The sequence below is a fragment of the Photinus pyralis genome, unplaced genomic scaffold, assembly GCF_008802855.1.
Source record: "Photinus pyralis isolate 1611_PpyrPB1 unplaced genomic scaffold, Ppyr1.3 Ppyr1.4_LG4, whole genome shotgun sequence".
Lineage (NCBI taxonomy): Eukaryota > Metazoa > Arthropoda > Insecta > Coleoptera > Lampyridae > Photinus > Photinus pyralis.
The window spans coordinates 41,719,374-41,740,514 of record NW_022170511.1 but is presented as its reverse complement, the minus strand read 5'-3'; the positions used below and the strand labels follow the sequence as shown (position 1 = coordinate 41,740,514).

The 21,141-nt window shown below is 34.7% G+C and overlaps 1 long non-coding RNA gene across 2 annotated transcripts; it reads left to right on the top strand.

Annotated features, from left to right (window-relative positions):
- The first annotated feature begins 4,934 nt into the window (after positions 1-4,934).
- Positions 4,935-21,138, top strand: LOC116168090. 2 transcript variants are annotated; one of them, XR_004144708.1, is made up of 10 exons: positions 4,935-5,030; positions 5,282-5,525; positions 5,799-5,953; positions 9,495-10,449; positions 11,740-11,924; positions 16,004-16,131; positions 19,362-19,509; positions 19,752-19,776; positions 20,356-20,475; positions 20,679-21,138. It is a non-coding gene; the product is annotated as an uncharacterized LOC116168090 (long non-coding RNA). The 2 variants fall into 2 exon arrangements; XR_004144707.1 differs by having other exon boundaries at positions 19,752-20,475.
- The last annotated feature ends 3 nt before the right edge of the window (positions 21,139-21,141 follow it).

The following is a 21,141-nucleotide window of genomic DNA, read 5'->3' as shown; positions in this document are numbered from 1 at the left end:
AGTGCTTGTCTTGATCCCCTTTTATCACCCAATTTTTGTTTACATGCGGACATGTTACACCTTGTATAATTACTGTGATAACTTTCCAGTGGGGTTAAAATGGTAATCTCGCAAGGAGAAAACTCAAGCGAAGCGAGTCAAACGCAGCCGTCCTGTGTGCCAGTCATTGGGGTGCTGCCATTCCATCATCCATCATCATTCAGTGAAGGTAAGTACTACGCTTCATGATAATTATAGCATTGTTTAAATACTACAGTTTACCTAATTTTTTGTTTACAATGTGAATATTATTTGTATGAATAAGTTTGCCTTGGGTGAGAATTGCCGCTAATTCCTGTGAAAACAAATCGTAGGTACAGCCACGATAGGCTTTAGTTTAGGAGCCCAAAGTGTTCGGGATATAAATAAGATATGAATTTGTTGTTCTTTAATATTTAGCTATTCCTGTTTTAGGAAAACAATACAAACTTTCATGAAAATTCTTCTCTCGATTGGACCATGAATTTGAAATTTTCAGTGTGTGATAATTATCTGAATTTTTCATGAAATGGTCTGAAATATTGAATTCTTGTATTCAAATTATTGAATTTTTCCGAATTAAAATTTGTTTTACTATTATTCTATACATTTTAAAAACATTCTTCAAATGTTTAGAACCTGAAATTGTCAGTGCAAATTTTGGTAATTTTGCGATTGATTTTTAATTTTTTCAAAAGAGGGTGCATCATTCTATTTTTATTTCCTACCTATACCTAGATGTTCCAATTTTTTCTATTCTTAGGGATAATTTGGAAGCTATTAAGTACCTATAAATTAATATTAATTAAGTTTTTCACACCAAACAAGTACCTACCTACCTACTATTGCTACATTTTTGATCTAAAGCTAAACTTCTCTGTAGTAGCATTGAAGAATTTATTCAATTGTAGGTAATAGGTCATCATTCTGAGATCAAGTGTTTATTTTGCCATTATGCTAATGACCCCTCTTATCCTGATGTAAATGCCGTACACCTTTACCTTTAGCAACCGGTTTTCTGTTTACGTTGCACGATAAAACAAGTAGCCATTTTATTCTGCTCTGTGGGCGTGGACCTCCACATACATTAGAACGGGACAAATCAGATAACGTGCTCCGTTCCCAGAACATCTTGTATTGATTGGGTGTGTTTTTTTTATTTGCTTAGGAATTGGGATTTGTTTATGCAGGGGATATTTGCAAAGAAGCAAAAATAACTTAAAATGAGTAGAATTATCTTTTGTTGGACATAGGTATAGATTTCAATGCAACAAATTGTGCAGGTTTTCAAAATTCCATTTTTTTCTGGGTATCTCCAAAAGTAGGTAACCGGAATTTTTTCAGTTTCAAAACAGCATTTTGTTAAAGCATCAAAATGATGAAAAAACGCAACTTTGCCAAATTTAAACTACCTACCTATCTTTTACAGTTTCCGAGATCTCCATTGATGGCCCTCGAATTTGAATCAGCCTGTATAATTGGTTCTTGTGGTGGCTTGAAAGACTTGCAAAATTTATGGACTATGAGTCTTGACGATTTTAGAGAGTTTGTTGAATTTGAAGGTTTAGAATTTTCTAAAGTTCTAATATCTACCTAAAAGATAATATTCAGGGGCATTAGAGACTTTTGAACTTTGGTTAACCGGTTAACTAGCAAATTGAAGAGATTTTATGAACTCTAAGAAACCTGGACAATTACAAATATTGGCGAATTCCGAAGTTTAATAACTTTAGGTACTTACCTAGGTTCAGCGAGATTTATTAGGTACCTATAAAGTTTATAGGACTTAACCTATAGGTGGATTAGGGGATTTTAAATAAACTGAAAGGTTCTAGACATTTTTAGAGAGTTATTCGCAAATCCTAGATATGTTATAGGTTATAGCTCTTAAAAGGCTAAAACCCTATACGGAAATCACTTTCAAAACTTAATGAGAGAAACCTTATGAAGCACTTTAACACCTTCAGCAAGTTCCAAGATATTTGCTTTCGAGAATTATGTTTACGGCCTATCATAGTTTAGGGACAATATCTAAAACTCTTCTAACGTATAAGCCGAGCCGAGGTATAAGCACTTTACAAACTTTGTTTACCTTAGAAACTTAACAAGTTGTAAATCAGCATATGCATGATTAAAGCGCATTTTTGGTAATACAGGTCAGTATTTTATTAGCGAAGTTTAAAATTATCGATCTCACAAGTAATCTAAATCAAAATAAACTAGAGCCTGCACATCTACACTATAGCAGAAAGCTTTTAGTGAAAATTTTAAGTCTCTAGCTATTGTAGTTGCTGAGATCTGACCCGGACAGCCGGCCAGCCAGCCATAACGAATATAATAGCGTATTTTTTTCAAAAATGCGCAAAAAAACTAGATAGGTACCTAATTTAAATATTAATTTTTATAATTTTTAATTATTTAATTTAAAATTTAGATAATTTAATTTTAAATCAAATAAACTATGAATGTTCGAAAAACCTTAAAATAAGTAGCTAGGTATCTTAAAAACCGCATTCAGAAAATTAATAATAATATTTATTGTCCAAACAAGTAAATACTCTATAACAGGACAATATCTAAACAAGTCCCTTTCGTTGAGACCTTTAATTAGAAGGGTAGTACATGTGCCCCCCCCCCCCCCCCATTTTCTAAAGTTTAACTTTGCACCACTAAAGGCATGCGTATGCAACATCTGAGACCAATTGGTTGTCCTATGATTCGTGGGGGGACCCCCCTTTTAGACAGCGAAATTTGATGGCCGCCTGGCACACCTTCAAGGTATAGGCTACCTACTGCAAAAAATTCCAGGACTCTAGGACCATTCCCCTAGAAGTAGTTCAAAACGGTACAAGTTGGTCCGGACGGACGGACGGACGGACGGACAAAACGCAAACAATAGCATTTTTTTTTTAATTCTTAAAAAATGCGCTAAAAAGAAATATTAAAGTTATAAATTCCCATTAAATAGGTAGTTTACAAACTTTAGACTTCAGAAACTGGAAATGTTTTTTATTTTACATTATTAGGTACCCACTTCATACTCGACAGCTTTTTAGTTACTTTAGGATCTCTTGTACGAATAGGTATGTTCAGGGTCTAATCTCTCATACCTATAACTTGAGAACATTGAGGAGGTTCGGAAGTAGGTACCTATCTACATAATTTAATTGTATTTGAAATTTTAAGAAATGTTTGCCTAGGTATAGGGTGTAGGTACATTAGGTAGCTACTCAGGTGTAAAACGTTTTAGAAATTTTGACAAGGTTAAGAAATCAAACGCTCGACATTGTGACAGACAGATCGATAAACAAAATACCTATGATTATTATGTAAATAATTGAATTGTATAGAAACATACGAAGGTGTTTACAATGAACGTAATTTTTACTTTACGTACCTAAATAGGTATAAGTAAGCCATATGCAAGTCTTGCGCATAGTCGCAAAAGTTGAAAATGTTACAGAGTTACGTACGGTCAAAGATCATACTACTAAATGTAGTATGATCTTTGGTTTATTGTAAACAGCGAAGTAACTTTACGGAAACCATACGTACGAGTCACGTTATTAACACTTAGGACAGAGCTGTGTATCCGTATGACTTATCCTTATCGCATTACGTTAGGCTCCTCCCATTTTACGTATTATCATGCGGATACGTGTAGCCTTGAGAATAAACCGATGTACGCAACATAGCTTTACGGTTGGGTTATGAGAGTCTGTGTATTTGAAAAATATTCTAAACGTCAGATACACTACCTTAGAAAAACACAGTTCTAACTAAAGCAACCTTAACTCACAGCATACGTATACGTATCCGTGACAAAGTAACGTTTACGTAATACGCACACGTTTACACAGTGCTTGTCCAAAGTGTCTATTATGAAATATTTACGTATACGTTCATTGTAAACAAACACGAATCTGCATCCAAATGCCCCTAAATGGAAATTTTTGAACACTATAGCAACTGTTAGTCTAGCGCATGAAATTATGACTTCAGACTAAATTTTTGGCTTTGACCTTCACATTTTTCAAAGACGTCAAACGCATTGCTTGTACGGAACTTAAAAGTAAATTAACCTGAGTTTCTGTATACTTCTCGTTTTAATAATTATATTGCGGATTGATCGAAATTGCCACCGGCGTGAAGGTATGATAAAAATCCAAAGCAAGCACAATTCCAGGAAAAATACGAATCGAATGTATTGGGACGGATAGTATCGTCCTAGACGAATTCAAATTATAACCAATCGCAGGCGTTCTGAATTGAGGTCATCGGTTTCAGTTGAGCTTTTTACTTTTTAATCTAGCTTGAGCTTACAAGGTCGCAAACATGTGCATCAGTAACGCGTTAGTGCAGCGGTATAAATTAACTTTTTTTGTTTAGCGATTATTGACTTTTGATGCAATCACCTAATTAAAGTAGGTACCTAAGTAATTATATACGAGCTTTTAGTTAACGGTGTGCCGGTACAGCATCGAATGTTTGGTAAATTTTGCGATCAATTTTACAATGTGCGTCTGGGGTGAGTAGTTAATTGTTGAAATCCTTTAATTTTAAATGTATTTGCATAGTTTAAACAGGGTTAATTTGATCAAATTAGTTGGGTAGCGTAGGTACTTTAATTTGAGGTGATTTTATAAGGGTCTCCATGTTCGTCAAAAACTGTGCTATTGCGCATACTCGTAGTTTAGTAAGAGGGGTGGTGGTGTATAGCTCGACTGCTCAACGGCTCAAAGTGTTCTTTCATTTTTCTTCTTTCACACGGTTCATAACGGTACAGACAGTTTATAGAGCAATCCTAATATATATCGTGATAATTAATTAATTTTACAGCTTGCGATCGTCAGCATCGTCAATACCTGTGCGTGATGTCCAAGAGCTGATGGAAGGTTGCAGGTTGCAGACTAAAACCAAGCTTGGAGTCGTTTTTGACCTGCCTAACGTCGGCCATTTTTATGCAGCGTCCATGAACGTTATACCTGATGCAGTCGTTTTAAACGTTGGGGGTGAGTAATTAATGCATTATTAACCTTGCCATTCGGTAGGTACGTATACTTTAATTAATCTAACGAGTGGTGAATTCATATTAGGTAATGGGTTTAGTTTAATTTTTGCGATAGCATCACTTCGGGCGTTGGCCGTTTTTTTTTACCTACCTAATCAAGGGTTTCCATTAAAGAAAAACGCTTTTTATTAATTTCATAGTGTTTTTGTTCTCATAATTTTACTTGTGTTATCCTTAATCTCTAATACTTAGGTAGAAGATTCCAGCTTCGATAAATTGGAAACTGCAAGGCGTCCAGACAATCCTGATGCCAGAAAATCCTATCAAAGGGTGCCATCAAACTTTTTGGGAGCCGATTGAAGGTTTCAGGAGTATGAGTAAAAAATAATTTTCGTTTGAGAACGAAAAGCTTGGAGTCCTTCATGGCCAAACGCCCGCCATTTTGTCGTCTCGTCCGCGAGCGTTATTCATGGTACAATCCGGTTACACGTTCAGGGTGAGTAATTACTGCATTATGAATCTGGTCATTAGGTATAGGTATACTTTAATTAATCTAGGTATATTAATCTAACGAGCAGTGAATTCACAATGGGTAGGTATAGGTAGAGGGTTTTGATTTCATTTTTGTGATAGCGTCACTTGGGCGTTGGGCGTTTGGTCCCTGATCGAAGGCTTGATTTAATTAAGCAGTAGTAAGGAATTAAAAGTGTTTTTGTTCTCTCAATCTAACTTGTGTTATCTAATCTCTAATATAGGTATCATATTCTAGCTTCGACAAATTGCAAGCTGCCAAGCATCCAGAAAATCCTATCAAGGGGTGCAATCGATCATTTTGGAAGCCGTTATTCGCCTCCCCTCCCTCCAGTATGATGTTGTCAGTGATCTACCCAGCTTTTTGTGCCAATCGCCGATCATTACAAAGGGGTAAGTAAACTACATATTTCTTGAAATTTCAATAAAGTTACAAGTGGGTTGACATTAATTTACCTGTAGGTATAGGTAGATATAGGTATATGTACGTAAATGATATAAAACGTCTACCCATTTAGACGTAGTTTGCCACCCGCCACCTTTTGTTTCCTTTAGCTAATGAATCGGGGGTTGTACGTAAGTAGATCAAGTGAACACCTATCGTTTCTGTCTCTGCAGAAATTGAAATGCTTTTCCGAGGGTGTGAAATTAATTTTATGTGATACAGGGTTAATTACACCCTTTATTTATTTGATGATAGACTCTCATTTTAAAGTAAGTACACGGGATGATTCTCAATTGTTTTCTGCCTCTTCAGAAATTTTTGTACGATTTTAAACGTTGATTGCAACCTTTTGTTTTCTTTAGCTAATGAATCGGGGGTTGTACGTAAGTAGATGGGGTGAAAACCTATCGTTTCTGCCTCTGCAGAAATTGAAATCCTTTCGGAGGGTGTAAAATTAATTTTGTGTGATACAGGGTTAATTACACCCTTTATTTATTTGATGATAGACTCTCATTTTAAAGTAAGTACACGGGATGATTCTCAATTGTTTTCTGCCTCTTCAGAAATTTTTGTACGATTTTAAATGTTGATTGCAACCTTTTGTTTTCTTTAGCTAATGAATCGGGGGTTGTACGTAAGTAGATGGGGTGAAAACCTATCGTTTCTGCCTCTGCAGAAATTGAAATCCTTTCGGAGGGTGTAAAATTAATTTTGTGTGATACAGGGTTAATTACACCCTTTATTTATTTAATGATAGACTCTCATTTTAAAGTAAGTACACGGGATGATTCTCAATTGTTTTCTGCCTCTTCGAAATTTTTGTACGATTTTAAATGTTGATTACAACCTTTTGTTTCCTTTAGCTAATGAATCGGGGGTTGTACGTAAGTAGATCAAGTGAACACCTATCGTTTCTGCCTCTGCAGAAATTGAAATCCTTTCGGAGGGTGTAAAATTAATTTTGTGTGATACAGGGTTAATTACACCCTTTATTTATTTGATGATAGACTCTCATTTTAAAGTAAGTACACGGGATGATTCTCAATTGTTTTCTGCCTCTTCAGAAATTTTTGTACGATTTTAAATGTTGATTACAACCTTTTGTTTTCTTTAGCTAATGAATCGGGGGTTGTACGTAAGTAGATGGGGTGAAAACCTATCGTTTCTGCCTCTGCAGAAATTGAAATGCTTTTCGGAGAGTGTGAAATTAATTTTGTGTGATACAGGGTTAATTACACCCTTTATTTATTTGATGATAGACTCTCATTTTAAAGTAAGTACACGGGATGATTCTCAATTGTTTTCTGCCTCTTCAGAAATTTTTGTACGATTTTAAATGTTGATTACAACCTTTTGTTTTCTTTAGCTAATGAATCGGGGGTTGTATGTAAGTAGATCAAGTGAAAACCTATCGTTTCTGCCTCTGCAGAAATTGAAATGCTTTTCGGAGGGTGTGAAATTAATTTTGTGTGATACAGGGTTTATTACACCCTTTATTTATTTAATGATAGACTCTCATTTTAAAGTAAGTACACGGGATGATTCTCAATTGTTTTCTGCCTCTTCGAAATTTTTGTACGATTTTTAAATGTTGATTACAACCTTTTGTTTTCTTTAGCTAATGAATCGGGGGTTGTATGTAAGTAGATCAAGTGAAAACCTATCGTTTCTGCCTCTGCAGAAATTGAAATGCTTTCGGAGGGTGTAAAATTAATTTTGTGTGATACAGGGTTAATTACACCCTTTATTTATTTGATGATAGACTCTCATTTTAAAGTAAGTACACGGGATGATTCTCAATTGTTTTCTGCCTCTTCAGAAATTTTTGTACGATTTTAAATGTTGATTACAACCTTTTGTTTTCTTTAGCTAATCAATCGGGGGTTGTACGTAAGTAGATGGGGTGAAAACCTATCGTTTCTGCCTCTGCAGAAATTGAAATGCTTTTTGGAGAGTGTGAAATTAATTTTGTGTGATACAGGGTTAATTACACCCTTTATTAATTTGATGATAGAATCTCATTTTAAAGTAAGTACACGGGATGATTCTCAATTGTTTTCTGCCTCTTCAGAAATTTTTGTACGATTTTAAATGTTGATTACAACCTTTCGTTTCCTTTAGCTAATGAATCGGGGGTTGTATGTAAGTAGATCAAGTGAAAACCTATCGTTTCTGCCTCTGCAGAAATTGAAATGCTTTTCGGAGGGTCTGAAATTAATTTTGTGTGATACTGGGTTAATTACACCCTTTATTTATTTGATGATAGACTGTCATTTTAAAGTAAGTAGACGGGATGATTCTCAATTGTTTTGTGCCCCTTCAGAAGTTTTTGTACGTTTTTAAACGTTGATTACAACCTTCTGCAGAATGATGCTGTTCCAGTAGGTACTAAGTTGGACCGACAACCAAAAAATTTGAGTTTCTTGCAAACGAGAAGTACCTACACAACATTTGGGCATTGGCGCTGAAATTAGCACAAAATCAGCACAATATTTTGAAAATATAACAAATGGGGGTGCCGATTTAGGAGTGTGCTAACTTAACCTAGCCAAATAAAGTGTGCTATTTTCGAGTCCGCTATGGATTTCTCTATAGTTTTCTAATATGTGTAATCTCTCACTTTATTGAAGATATTCTTTGTTGTTGACCATGAACAAATTTTTTTGTGATTTTATTGAATCTTTTTGGTGGTTTTAATGCGCGATTTTTGTTTTTAAGTGTAATTATAAAGGGCAAGTGGCATACTATTGTCTAATACATTTTTGCAACTTCTATGTGTAAAGCTCTTCGAGTATAATAATCATAGGAATTTTTTGTTCTATTTTCAAAAAATAAAAAGTGCACTTTTGTGCTATTGATGTCTGTCTGTCTATCTGTCCGTCTGTCTGAGTCATAAAGGCTCTGGAACTATACCACTTTCAGACTTGGTATTGGTGTCACTCCGATCAGAAATTAAAAATTATTTCATGTTTGTATTCTCGTTAAGGCATGAAATGATCATAAGGGCTATTAAAATCGAAAAAACACATTTCAAACTGTTCTCTTTGCCTCTTGCTCACAAGCGGCTTATCGAATTTTTGGTTAATTCAAAGTCCTTTGTCATCTACTCATCTGGTGGTAATTTAATTCTGTCCATCTGTCTGTCCGTTTGTGAATTGGCAATGCAGTTCAAAAATAAGGAAGGCGTCTTTTACATCTCCGTTAGTCATGAACCGAATTGCATGGAATTCAAAATGAGCATAGCTTTAGCCATATAATTTATGCAATGCCAAGCTGTAGCCATACACAGGAGCTCTTTTGCTATACAAATTTTTATTTCATTAATTTTGAGAATGCTCTACATTTATTAATAAACAATTCAAAAATAGTTGTTTTTATAAAAAAAACTTTTTTATTTGCGAAAAACAAATAATTATAACTTAAAAATATGCGTAGGTTTTAGACACGTTTTAAATTTTTTCGTGTATATGTAATAATTTTTTTTTTCAGTAATATACCGGACCGATGTCTCATATTGGTATCAATCAAGCATTCATTTGTTGGTTGGCGCCCGATATATGATAACTGAACATGGACGTTAAGGAGGGGCTGGTAAATGGCGCCTGTTGTTTTCTAAGGGCCGTTGAAAGATCAGAAAGTAACGTGTTGTGTTTGAAAAGGATTTGGCTGCAGTTCGATCAAGAAGATTAGAGGAAGGCGATTCCAGTACATACCATTAGACAGATGTACGCCCCAAATTAAGACAAAAAAGGAATTTTCGGACATTTTTGTTGAATGGTGTCAATTCTCCGTCACTCCGGTCTCGGCGCTGGCCATGCACAAAGCGCAGGGGGCAATCTTTCAAACTGTCGTGGTTTGCTTGGACAAGCAGATGTTAAAAAGTTCGTATGTACGTGGCTTGCAGTAGTCGTGTTTCCATAAGCCGATCATTTGGGAACAACCGCTGTCAACTGGTTTCTTTGGACCACGACCACCACCACCGATCTTAAATAAAACTGTAACACGAACACAACTAACCTTACCACCACCACCGTCGCAGCCATTGACATCGAACACATCTTGGTTGAATATGGCAAGATTGACCACAAACAAGACTACCAGGAATTTTGTACGAACCTAATGGATAAATTGAGACCGCATTACAGAAACAAAATTCAAGTTGACTAGTCCAGTATGATGACGCACAATCATGTTCAGCTTGCGAAGAGGGCTCGACTTATACCTACTTTAGTCTTCATTTTGAGCAACTTTTCAATGGAGGAGAGGACTATTTGGGAGTGCAGGCTGCAACCAATGCCGCAACGATGAATTGATCACGACTTTTAACGTCCTAAACGCCTGTCCCAATCTGGTGCTGTGGTTCGTCAATTATCTTACTAATGACCGAGTTGGAGTGAAACTTACACACATTTTAATCATTTGGTTGGTGGATGACGACTTTAAAGTAAGTAGATGGGATGATTTCCAATTGTTTTGTGTCTTGTCATATATTTTTGTACTTACAATTTTAAATGTTAATTACAATCTTTTTTTCCTTTGTCCTTTGTCCCTTGTCAGAAATTGAAATCCGTTTCCGAAGATGTGAAATTAATTTTGTGTGATTTAAGGGTTGTATACAATCCCTTATTTAGTCAACGGATAGTGATCTTAATTTAAGTGGGTGCGTTGATTAGGGATGATAAGGGATAATCCCTTAAATCAAAGAAAAGTGATTTAAAACTTTCAGAAGAAAGTTCATAATTTCTGGCAAACTACACACAATTGGTAATCAACGCACCCACTTAAATTAAGATCACCATCCCTGCGCGCTGATTCGCTTGGCCATGAGTTACCAGACATTTTAACAAAATTAGATGTAACGTTTGTATTCCCTTCGATCGTTTGGTCATGTCCGATGTATAATTAAACTTGCTTTATTGTGAATGGTTATTCATGTTGCCATTATTATCTCAAAGCGAAATTATGTGGTTAGCATCACTCATATAAAGTCCTTGCATTCCCTAGCAACTTTTTTATTGAGTTTTACATATTTTCGCGATTTGTAAATGTAATTTCCAGTTGAAAACACTAAGCTTTTTGGTCTGTTGAAGGCCTGTAAGCACTTGAATTTGCAAGCATCCCATATTTCAATGAATATTCGGTAGTTTGTTTCTAAAGGCATACAGGTCGATTTTTAGTGACCAAGTTTGATAATAATGGTTGTATTTGTTTGTAGTTTACAATATCTTAGTATTTTTTCATAACATTTGAATATTTGGGCAAGGCTAAAAAATGTAATAGCCCCATGAGATTAGACGTTGTTTGCAGTCACATCTTTTTTACGTTTTTGTCGTAAAATTAGAATAGCTTGAAGCAATTATATATTTTTTTGTGATTATTTGCAGTTGAAAGTGCTGATTGCTTGAGATTTATGTTTCGTTTATACCATTGGCGGTTTCACCTTGGCATGCGAGTGAAATTGTACTGCTCAAATCCTGATTCTGTTCACGTGAACCAAAAAATATTTAAATTTTTAGTTGCAAAAATGAATAAGTGAAATTCATGATCTCCCCAAAGAATGTAATGAAGTGTTAAAGTTGCTTACAAAAAGTTATGCCGTACACATGTTTCGGTACGAACCCATTACATTTTCAAGTGTATAATAAAATTATCCTATTTAAAAATACTAAATACTCATGTTTTTACCTACAATTGTTGTGGTTGACAGTTTTTTTAGTACGGCCATATTTTTTAGGTGGACCAATTACTATGGCGTGCCAAACTTCTTGTTCCAAGGAAGATGGATCAATGTTGAAAAGCTGGGTTGGTTAATATTGGCAGTGGATACAGTAGTAGATCAATCCCTTACCACCAGTGTGCACAGGAAAGATGTTAGAAATGGTTAGAATCTGGAAGTTAGGAAACCAACCATACTTGATTGTAAATAATTTTCTATTTCTCTTTGTTAAGTTATTATTAGTATAAGAATATATTGGTAAGCAGAGCTGGGTAAGCAAAGCGGTAAATCTTTTAAGTTTTAACGTGCAAAATCTAAGCATTCTGTGGCTTATTTTAACGTGCTCGCAAAGAATCCACAAGCATCTTATAATTCCTGTAAAACAGGCCGATTTATAGTTTTAAGGTTTGGATTTAGAGAATATAGGCAACTGGTGATGCACATGTAATTCAATGGGGCGTGCATTGCCTCAGAACTTCATTCACCATTCCATAAGCAAGGGGTGTATATGATCGGAAAAATATGCATTAGGTAGATAGATGTACAGAGCATAGTTTCCATACAATATAAACTGATATTTTGTCCATTAATATATGTTTAAAAAATCTAGAAAACATGCGTCAAAAGAGTTCATAGTTTAGGAATTAATTGCAAAAATTAGGGAGCATTTTAAGCAATACGAATGTATGGGATCGGTAGCGTGAATACTTATCTATATTTTGGCAATTTATGTGAAGCTCAAAAATTTTCATAAAAAAAGTGGTGAATGAAGTTCTGAAAAATGGGCATGTGAACTGGAGAAATGGAAATAAACTACGCAGCTGTGACTAATATCGCGGTCAACAGTGTAGCTTCTTTCTCACAGAGGGTGCCACCAAGAGTTTCATGAAGTCGGTAAAAAATACGATAAAGATATGAAATAGGTACCTAAGCGCTTTTATCTTGCGATGGAGTTGTTCTTACTTTTTAACTAGGCTAGTACCGTTGAGCTAGTACTGTGTAATGGGGATAACAAAAGACAAAAATTTACGAGCATAAAAAAACTAGCAGGCTATGTAAGTTGCCTATGTTAAATCATTTAGCGATTCTCTTTCAAGGTTAAACAGAGCCTGCTTGTAAAAGAATTTGCTGACAGCAAGAAAAAGATCGTTCACTGCTTCGAAATTTATTTGGTTTCTCTTTCCTATTCATTGCAAAAGGTAACCTCCTCTACCTATCGTTTTATGAAATAAATAATAGAAATGGGGATAGGTAACATTCCTTTATAACAAATATCAAAATTTTACGTCATTTTTAGAACAAAGGGCTGTTGTATATTGTTGTTGATGTCTGGCAAGTTGCGACCTTGTGTGGGTGTTTATTTGTAATGCGATTTGTTTGACCGTCTTCCTTATTCTTTATCTTTGCTTATTGTTATTGCACTTTGCAGATTAAAATACCGTAATTTATAATCCATACCTTGTTGCAAATTAAATTTTTTGAACTTCAATAGTACCATTGAATAAAGCTCTTTATTCAATGATAGTACCTATTACATATTATTAGTATTAGTTTAGTCAGTTTATAGTAGTGTAATGTGTAATAATTGACCTATACAGGGTGATTCAAATTCAAAGGCCACCATGGGGATCTCGGGAACTGTAAGAGATAGGTAGTTTACATTTGACAAAGTTACCCTTGATGGTAACATCATCTAGTTTTAATAAGAAATAACGTTAATTCGTAAAAACGCAAGAAACTACTTACGTACGTTACTTAAGACAAAGGCAAAAAAGATGTTTTCCAAGGATTAAAAACATTGATTTTTGAAATCAGAAAAAAATTCACTATCAAATCGCACAAAAAGTAAAAATTACTTCCATAAGAAACAAAGTTGATTATAGCATTGAATAAGCGTTAGGCTTCTTATAGTGTTTGTATTCAATGATTATAGTTAACCGGAGACGAAACGTCAATCTTCAAATTTAAAAGTAGCATCTTGTAGAGGGAAAAAAGTGGCCATAATAATGTGTCATTTATTATTAAATATCTTTGTAAATAACTATTAACTTCAGTAAAAAACAAAAACGATTTTCAAAATCTCGTTTTTTCCGGATATCTCCGAAAGTAGTCAGAATTTCAGTTTCAAAACTGTTTTTGTTAAGCATACACAACTTTGCCAAATTTACCACCTACCTATCTCTTACATTTCCCGAGATTCCCATGGTGGCCCTCGAATTCGAATCAGCCTGTCAATTACTAATTTACAAAACACCATCCCTCGAATGTAAGACATTGGGAACAAATGTATATTTAGGTATAAGCGGCTAAAAAATTTAAAAAAAAATCGGTATACCGTGTCCCCGGATTGACTTTACAAGAAGAAAAACTTTTACTATACTTTTTGACAAAAATCCATTCTCCATAAAAGCTTTTGCTTGTTCTAATTCGAAATGTCCCTACCGTTTCAGAGAACAATATAAAAAAAACGAAAATATGGTTGAACTTTTCCAAGTCCTAAAAGTCAAAACGCGTCTTTACTGTAATAACATTTTGTTAGTTACAAAGTCTTCGTTACCTGTTATTTGAATAGGCACTAGGATCGTTATAACAAACACACTTCGTAATGACATTGAATTTCATTAAGTGAAGGAATCAAGAGTTTTACTGAGGGTCCTCCCAAACAAAAAGCCCCTGTCGCCACTTGTGAACCAATTTTACGACCTTAATTTTGAAAGTCCCCCATGCCAATAATTACGCGATTTTTACTTCATAAAGTTACGTTACAAGCGGTTCATTATTCTCCTCAAGTTATGTGTGGTAGAGAGCTAATTATAATTTTGTTAACCTAGCAGTCTGTAAGGAGCCGTGAACGACCTTGCGTTTGTGTTTTGTATCTTCTTGTCGACTGTCGTGTGGTTATGCAAATCAAATTGCATTTTTTTAAAGCACCCTCTGTGTTGTTTGGGGCCCACTTAAAGAGAGTATAATTATTTAAATATTTGTATAGAAAACTGCTGTAGTTACGCTATTCATTATTAGGTACCAGCACATTTTAACGAAAAAAACTTTGTCCTTTACTATGGGTACTTCTCTTTTCAGGCAATCCCAGCCTTAATTTCATTGCAGACTAGTCTAATCAAATGTTTTGCTGAATATATTCAAACAACAGTATTATTTTGTTGCCAAGAGCAGAGAAGTTGAAAAGAAGCAGAGTAAGTTTACTTTTCTGCTTTGTTTCCGCTTCTCTGTTTCTTTTGATTCGTATTATCTGGGTTGACTTCTCATTCTTGGTAAACAATATATTATTTTTGAGACTCAAAACAGTTTCTGATTCTTTAGCAAATTCTGCAACAGTATTTTTGAATTGTTTGTAATTGATTTCACAAATTTTATGCACTAATATTTCTGCATATTTTTAAATATTGGGAAAGTGATTCTAATGCAATGTACCAAAGATCAAGTTTGGCTCAGTAGATTTTCTCTTGTAGTTGATGCGTGTTCAGTTTAAAAAAGTTCTTTTAATTAAATCGGTTTGTCAAATGGTTTTCATGTTTTGAGATATTTTCATCTGTACATTGAGAAATTCAATAAATTAAACAAATATAGCAAACGAGCCCCTGACTGACTTGGCTAGGCATTACATATTACATGGCTTTTGAATTGCATGCAATTTGGTTCATAACTATCAGAGATATCAAAAGAGCTTTCTTTATTTTTTGGTCTACATTGCCAATTTACGAACTCCGACCTACAAATTTGATAAAGAATCCACCTGCAAAATTTCATCGTAATCGGGCCATTCGTTTTTGAGATTTTGCTGACAGATGGACAGACACCGCAAAATTATAAACTCGCTCATTAATAAAAATGATCATCGTAATGTGTCAGATGAGGCAAGTTGAGGTGGAGCTTCACTTTCAAAATTAAACCCTCTGGACTTCCATCATGTAGTCCACACACACTTTAATTATCACAACTCCATCTATACCATTATACATTAGTAAAATCAAAGATCATACTACACTATGATCTTTGGTAAAATCAAAGAGTAAGGGTATTCTTTGGTAAGATGTTTGCATATTGAATAATGCTGTGTGGTTAGACAGCCAACCATACTTTACAAATAAAAGTGGCTTCTCACTACAAGTTCTACCCAGCTCTGGATACTCGAGGATCTTATTAGACTTGCAACGTGGAAAAAATCAAATAATTGCGATTGCGATATAATTGCGTATTTTTTTGCTCTTTTTAATCACATAGGCCCTTTTTTGAATATATCAATAAGTGTTGTATTTTTTAGGTGGTTCCGTTTGGATGCCGTGTAATTTATCCAAGGAGTAATGTACCAGTTGATGAAAGCCTTCCAACATTGACGGCGGAAATAATTATACATTACACAACCCCACCTCTACAGCCTGTCCATAAAAGGTGTGTTGTAAACTGTTGGTAGTTGCACTATCCCAACATACTCTGCTGTATTTTTTATTTTCTTGTTGATGTGTACACAAAGCAAATTTTAGGTGTTAAGCACTTTCGATCAGTATGACATTACTATGTATTTTTAAAATGGTAATTGCAATTCCCAAACCCTTGCTAGAAATTTCAAGAGTAATTGAAGGACTGTTTTTGAAAATACGTGATCTAATGAAGAACTACCAATACTTATTTATTACAAGTCATATTCTGTTATATCACCAAACCGCACAAAATTGTTCATTAATTCAATTTGAATGATTCAAAACAGCAAGAGATCAGTAATTTCGGTGTTCTTTCATGATGTTGCTGTAGTTATGTTAAAAATATCTATTATGTCGAATGGTGTTGGAATATTTTTTCGAAATATGTGTAAATGATGTAGTAAGTGCCTGAATACACTATGCGTTTTAAACGCATCCTGCAAAACCGGAAGGTTGCGTGCGTCTACATGACCATCGGAAAACGCATCCATTTATTTATTAGCAATTGTAGTGTCGTCAAAGGTAGTGCTGGTTTGCGCTCTTAAAGCCCTGAACTGCTTAAAAGAGCCCCAAAAGCGTCGTTACTGGATACGTCCGTTGTTTGCGGAGCGTGAATCCAGCAATCGGTTTTGGATCTTTTTTATCAATGTACGCAAGTACGAAAATAAGTGTTTTGAATATTTCGGACGTCAACCAAATCGGTCGATGAATTATTAGACACATTCGATGAACCTTTGAACATCAAACATATTAAAAAATTATATAACCGCAGCGGTAGAACCGGATAGTATAAACTCCTACATATAAATGCACGTGTTTTTGGTATCATCCCGCTATCCGGTCATCCGGCTGAATCGCAGCAAGCTGCGGTCGCTTGTGGTGACCGGAACGCAACCGGACAAGTGTAAACGCTCGCATTTAAATCCATTGGATGCAGTAATCCGTTCAAAACGGTCTGGTCAAACGGGACCAGTTAAAACGCATAGTGTATTCAAGCACTACAGTATCATTGGCTGTATGCATAACCCGGATCTATGTATGAAGTTGCTACAACGCTATCTTACACACTTTTTTTTAATGAACTGGGAATTATCATATAATTATCGTAGTTTTTTTTTGCGGTTTCTTTTGTCTTAATACTCTTCACGTATGTTTGTATTCAGTGCTTCGGAATTAAGTGTGCTCTTTTCGAGTTTAATATGAAGTCTGCTACAAATCTCTCACTTGATTGAAAATATTCTTTGTTACCGATCATGAAAAAAGCCAATTTTTTGTGTCTTTAGAATCTTTTTAATACCCCTTTTCGGTGATTTTAATTATTTAATTAATTAATTAATTTATTATCCCTCTCTTGTACTGGGCCCTCAACAGGCTTGTGCCCAATTACAGAGTGACCCGCATAATGCTTTTTAGAGGTGCCTCTGCAGAAGGTCTTAAGTTGTTCTGTACTACTCCGGTATTTATCTTACGAATTAGAAAAACTGCAGGAAAACCTAATTCGGAGTAGCAGGTAGAATGTATAGTTTTTGTTTTTATAAAGGTGTTTTTCTTAATGCAAGTGGCAACTATTTATTATGATTTTGAATTTTCATTATTGGCCCATTTTTGTTTCAAAAGTTTTTCTCATGCAATAAAATGAGGTCTGTAAAGATGGAGCTACCACTTGAAGATATTCGAGTCATTAACACGGTATAATTTTGTGTCAATTTTTGCCGCATTATACAAATTAAGTGCTCAAGCCATAACGGAGATATTCAAAATGTTCATCTGTACTTCCAACTTCATGTTGTTCCTTACTCATGTCATTTCATAGGATGAGAACAATGGAAGAGCAGAGTGCACGTAATTTAAAAACTGTTAACAATACCCACTACATATTAAATTTAATAAATATTGAACCATAATGTAAATATTGCCATTCTGTTTGCGCTCCTTGAAGAAATGACAATTTTGAGTAACATTTCTCACTTTACTTATGAGATCAAGACCCATTAAATAAATTCAAGAGTGCAGAAGTATTTTGAATTAATTTGCATTTGTAGTTGGCAGCTACTGTTGGAATCATGGAGAATGCCCAATTTTAGTTTTTAGTATTGTAATGAAAAATTTTCCTTGATAAAAAGAAAGCTTTCTAAATTTCCTACAACTTTGCATATTTCTTGAAGGTTGGAAATTAAAAAAAACGTTTCCCGGATGATTTTCATAAAATTTTTATTTCTAGCACGCTTTCCTCTGTAAACTTTTCAGTTTTTACGGTTCAATGTAAATACATAGTATGCTATCAAAAATGACAGTAGTCCAGTTACTTTTGGAATGTTTTGTTTACACAGGAAATCGTACTTCCATTCCATTTTTTATCGCCCGTTGTGTTACATATCCTGCAGGGGAATCCTCCAGTTTTTCTAAATATGTACAGCAGCAAATGAGAAACCCTTCTTGCATACTGATAAATTGAGATGAACTTATTCTACATTTACCGAGCCACATAAAAATTCCTCGCAAAATATGTACCTACCTACTTAAAATCATCAAATGATAAAAGTTTCGTCGAATTCTTTATGTCATCATCTAGAATTGTCCAGCTTCCAAATTTCGGCGGTTTAAGTAAAGAAATAAAACCGAAATCATCCGGTACAAAGAAAATCTGTAAAACTTGAATGGCCATTTAAACAAGATACTACAGAAGAGAAGATACAAGTTTTACCATACAAACTTCATTCTTTAGTTCCCAAATTATATCGTTTTTTCGGAAAATGTAACAAAAAGCAACCTTAACATTTTTTAAATTTGGTCATATGTAACCACAAACAAGTAAGACTAGAGCTCTAAAAAGTTAGAGAGCCTTAGTAAGACTAGGCGCGCATGATCGTTTAGTCATTCAAACACTTAATTTTTAAGCGAAGATAAATTAAATTGCGAGAGATTAAAAAAGATGTGACATGCTCTATTTACGCAATACCTAATACCGCTTCTTTTTTTTATTTCGAAAGCGAAGGACAAGATCGATACTGGCACCCATCACAAGTGCGCGCCTTGCCTAAATATCCGAAAAGAATTAAATAATACTTTTTGAGAGATTTTTGAACCAGAATTTGAGTAAAATTGCTCTAACACAGTAGTATTCTTTGAGGACACTTCGATTTTTAAAATGTGCTTGGCATGGTACTTCGCATTTTTAACGTAAATTTGTTTTTATTTCAGGTGCCAGTACAGATTTTTCTGTATGCCACTGGGTTTGCCAGGTCTACAGTTCGCAAAGTGAGACCTCTTTCTCCAGGTTGTGCAGTGCATCGTTCGTTCTACTGTTCATGATGCTTCGCAGGCAAGGCCGGAATTCATAAGGCTAATGGTAAATTTCCATTTTATATTTATATGTTTAGCTATTCACATCTGGTGATACTACGAGCACAATAAATAAACGGTTTTCTAAACTTAAATGAGATTTTTTCATCAGATATAATTTACATTTTTTTCTTAAATGCAGCGTGCAAAGGCAGAACTTCAGTGTGGTCTTTCAGCATTAACTATAATAAATTCCAAAAAATGTAATTTAAGAAACTGACCTTATCATACTTTTATTCTTTGTTACAGATTCCAGAAGGGCAGCCTTATAAAGGTAGGATTTTTTCTCTTTTGCATGGTGTATTGCATGTCATATTTTGTGTAAAGGGGGGAAAAGTGACTAGTGCATATGGTGACTAAAAAGAAGATCGTCAACTGTATTGAGCTAACCGAGAAAGTAGTAAGTGAGTTGTGACTATCTTCTCAATCTATCATCTTGGCGATGTAAGATTGACCTCAATGATTCTTTAAGTACCTAGTCCCTTTCGAAGTCTGCGTCAGTTTTCGTTATATTAACAAGCGATTATGTATTCATAGCCACAGTAATGATAAGACGTAAACTGACTGGTCGACGAACGAGACTATGGAGAAGTATTGTAGTCAATTCTTTCGTTTCCAAGTGCCATGGATTTGATGATTGTTATACCTCATTTATTATTACATGAAGATTGGCTTAATAGTTTTTAAAAAGAGGGTGAGTAGTTGACTTAATAAATAGTATGTTCGTTTATTGTTACTGGCGTGTGATGCCATAAGATCATATTACAGTTCTTTAATAAATGAGCACACTCTTACAATAAATTATTACATTGTGTGTTTACGTTGTTTTGCTAATTTCATTGGTTATTCACAGGGCCAAGTGATCGGTCTACTCCCAGTATCAGTTCTACACAAGCAACTCCGGTAGTGGATCTTGATTCAAGATTATCGTCATCCCTGTTGAATAATTGTATGGATATTGAATACGAGAGAGGTGAGTACACCCAATAGACTCATTAAACAAACTAAAATTGCGTTTCTTCTAAGAGAATTTATTGGTACTTATATTTATTTATTTAACGTGGACGGTTTTAGTTTTTTTTGTCATAAGACTTTGTAGGGAAATTTCACGCTTAATTTTAAGTAGATAGCCACAGTTTGGCAATGTTCTTAACAGAATTTTTCTTCTTGTTACAGATTCGAGAAGGGCAGCTATATAAAGGTAGGATTTTTCTTTTATTAATTTTAAGCAGTGGGGGAAAAGTGAATAGTGTCTGGAGATATTTTCAACTGATCGTACATCGTAAGTAAAGTTTAGTTGTCTTCTTATCTTGGTGACATAAGATTGATTGCAATGATTCTTCAAAGGTATCTTTGGCGGAATCAATCAATTTGCATCATATTAATTTGTAGAAGTATGAATTCATAATTGTACTTTTTTTTATGAAGCAAAACGATTGTCTTTGCGAACAAACCTGTGCAGACACATTGGAATCATGTCTTCCGTTCCCAAGTTGAGTGATAGTCAACGCCCAATTCTTAAATCAATTATTTTCGTTTTTTCTTATGAATATGCATTATGCACCTAATACATTTTCCTTACAGCACACCATTTTGGAAGCAGTTCGTTTGACAGGGGTTTCCAAGGCGTATGTCAGGG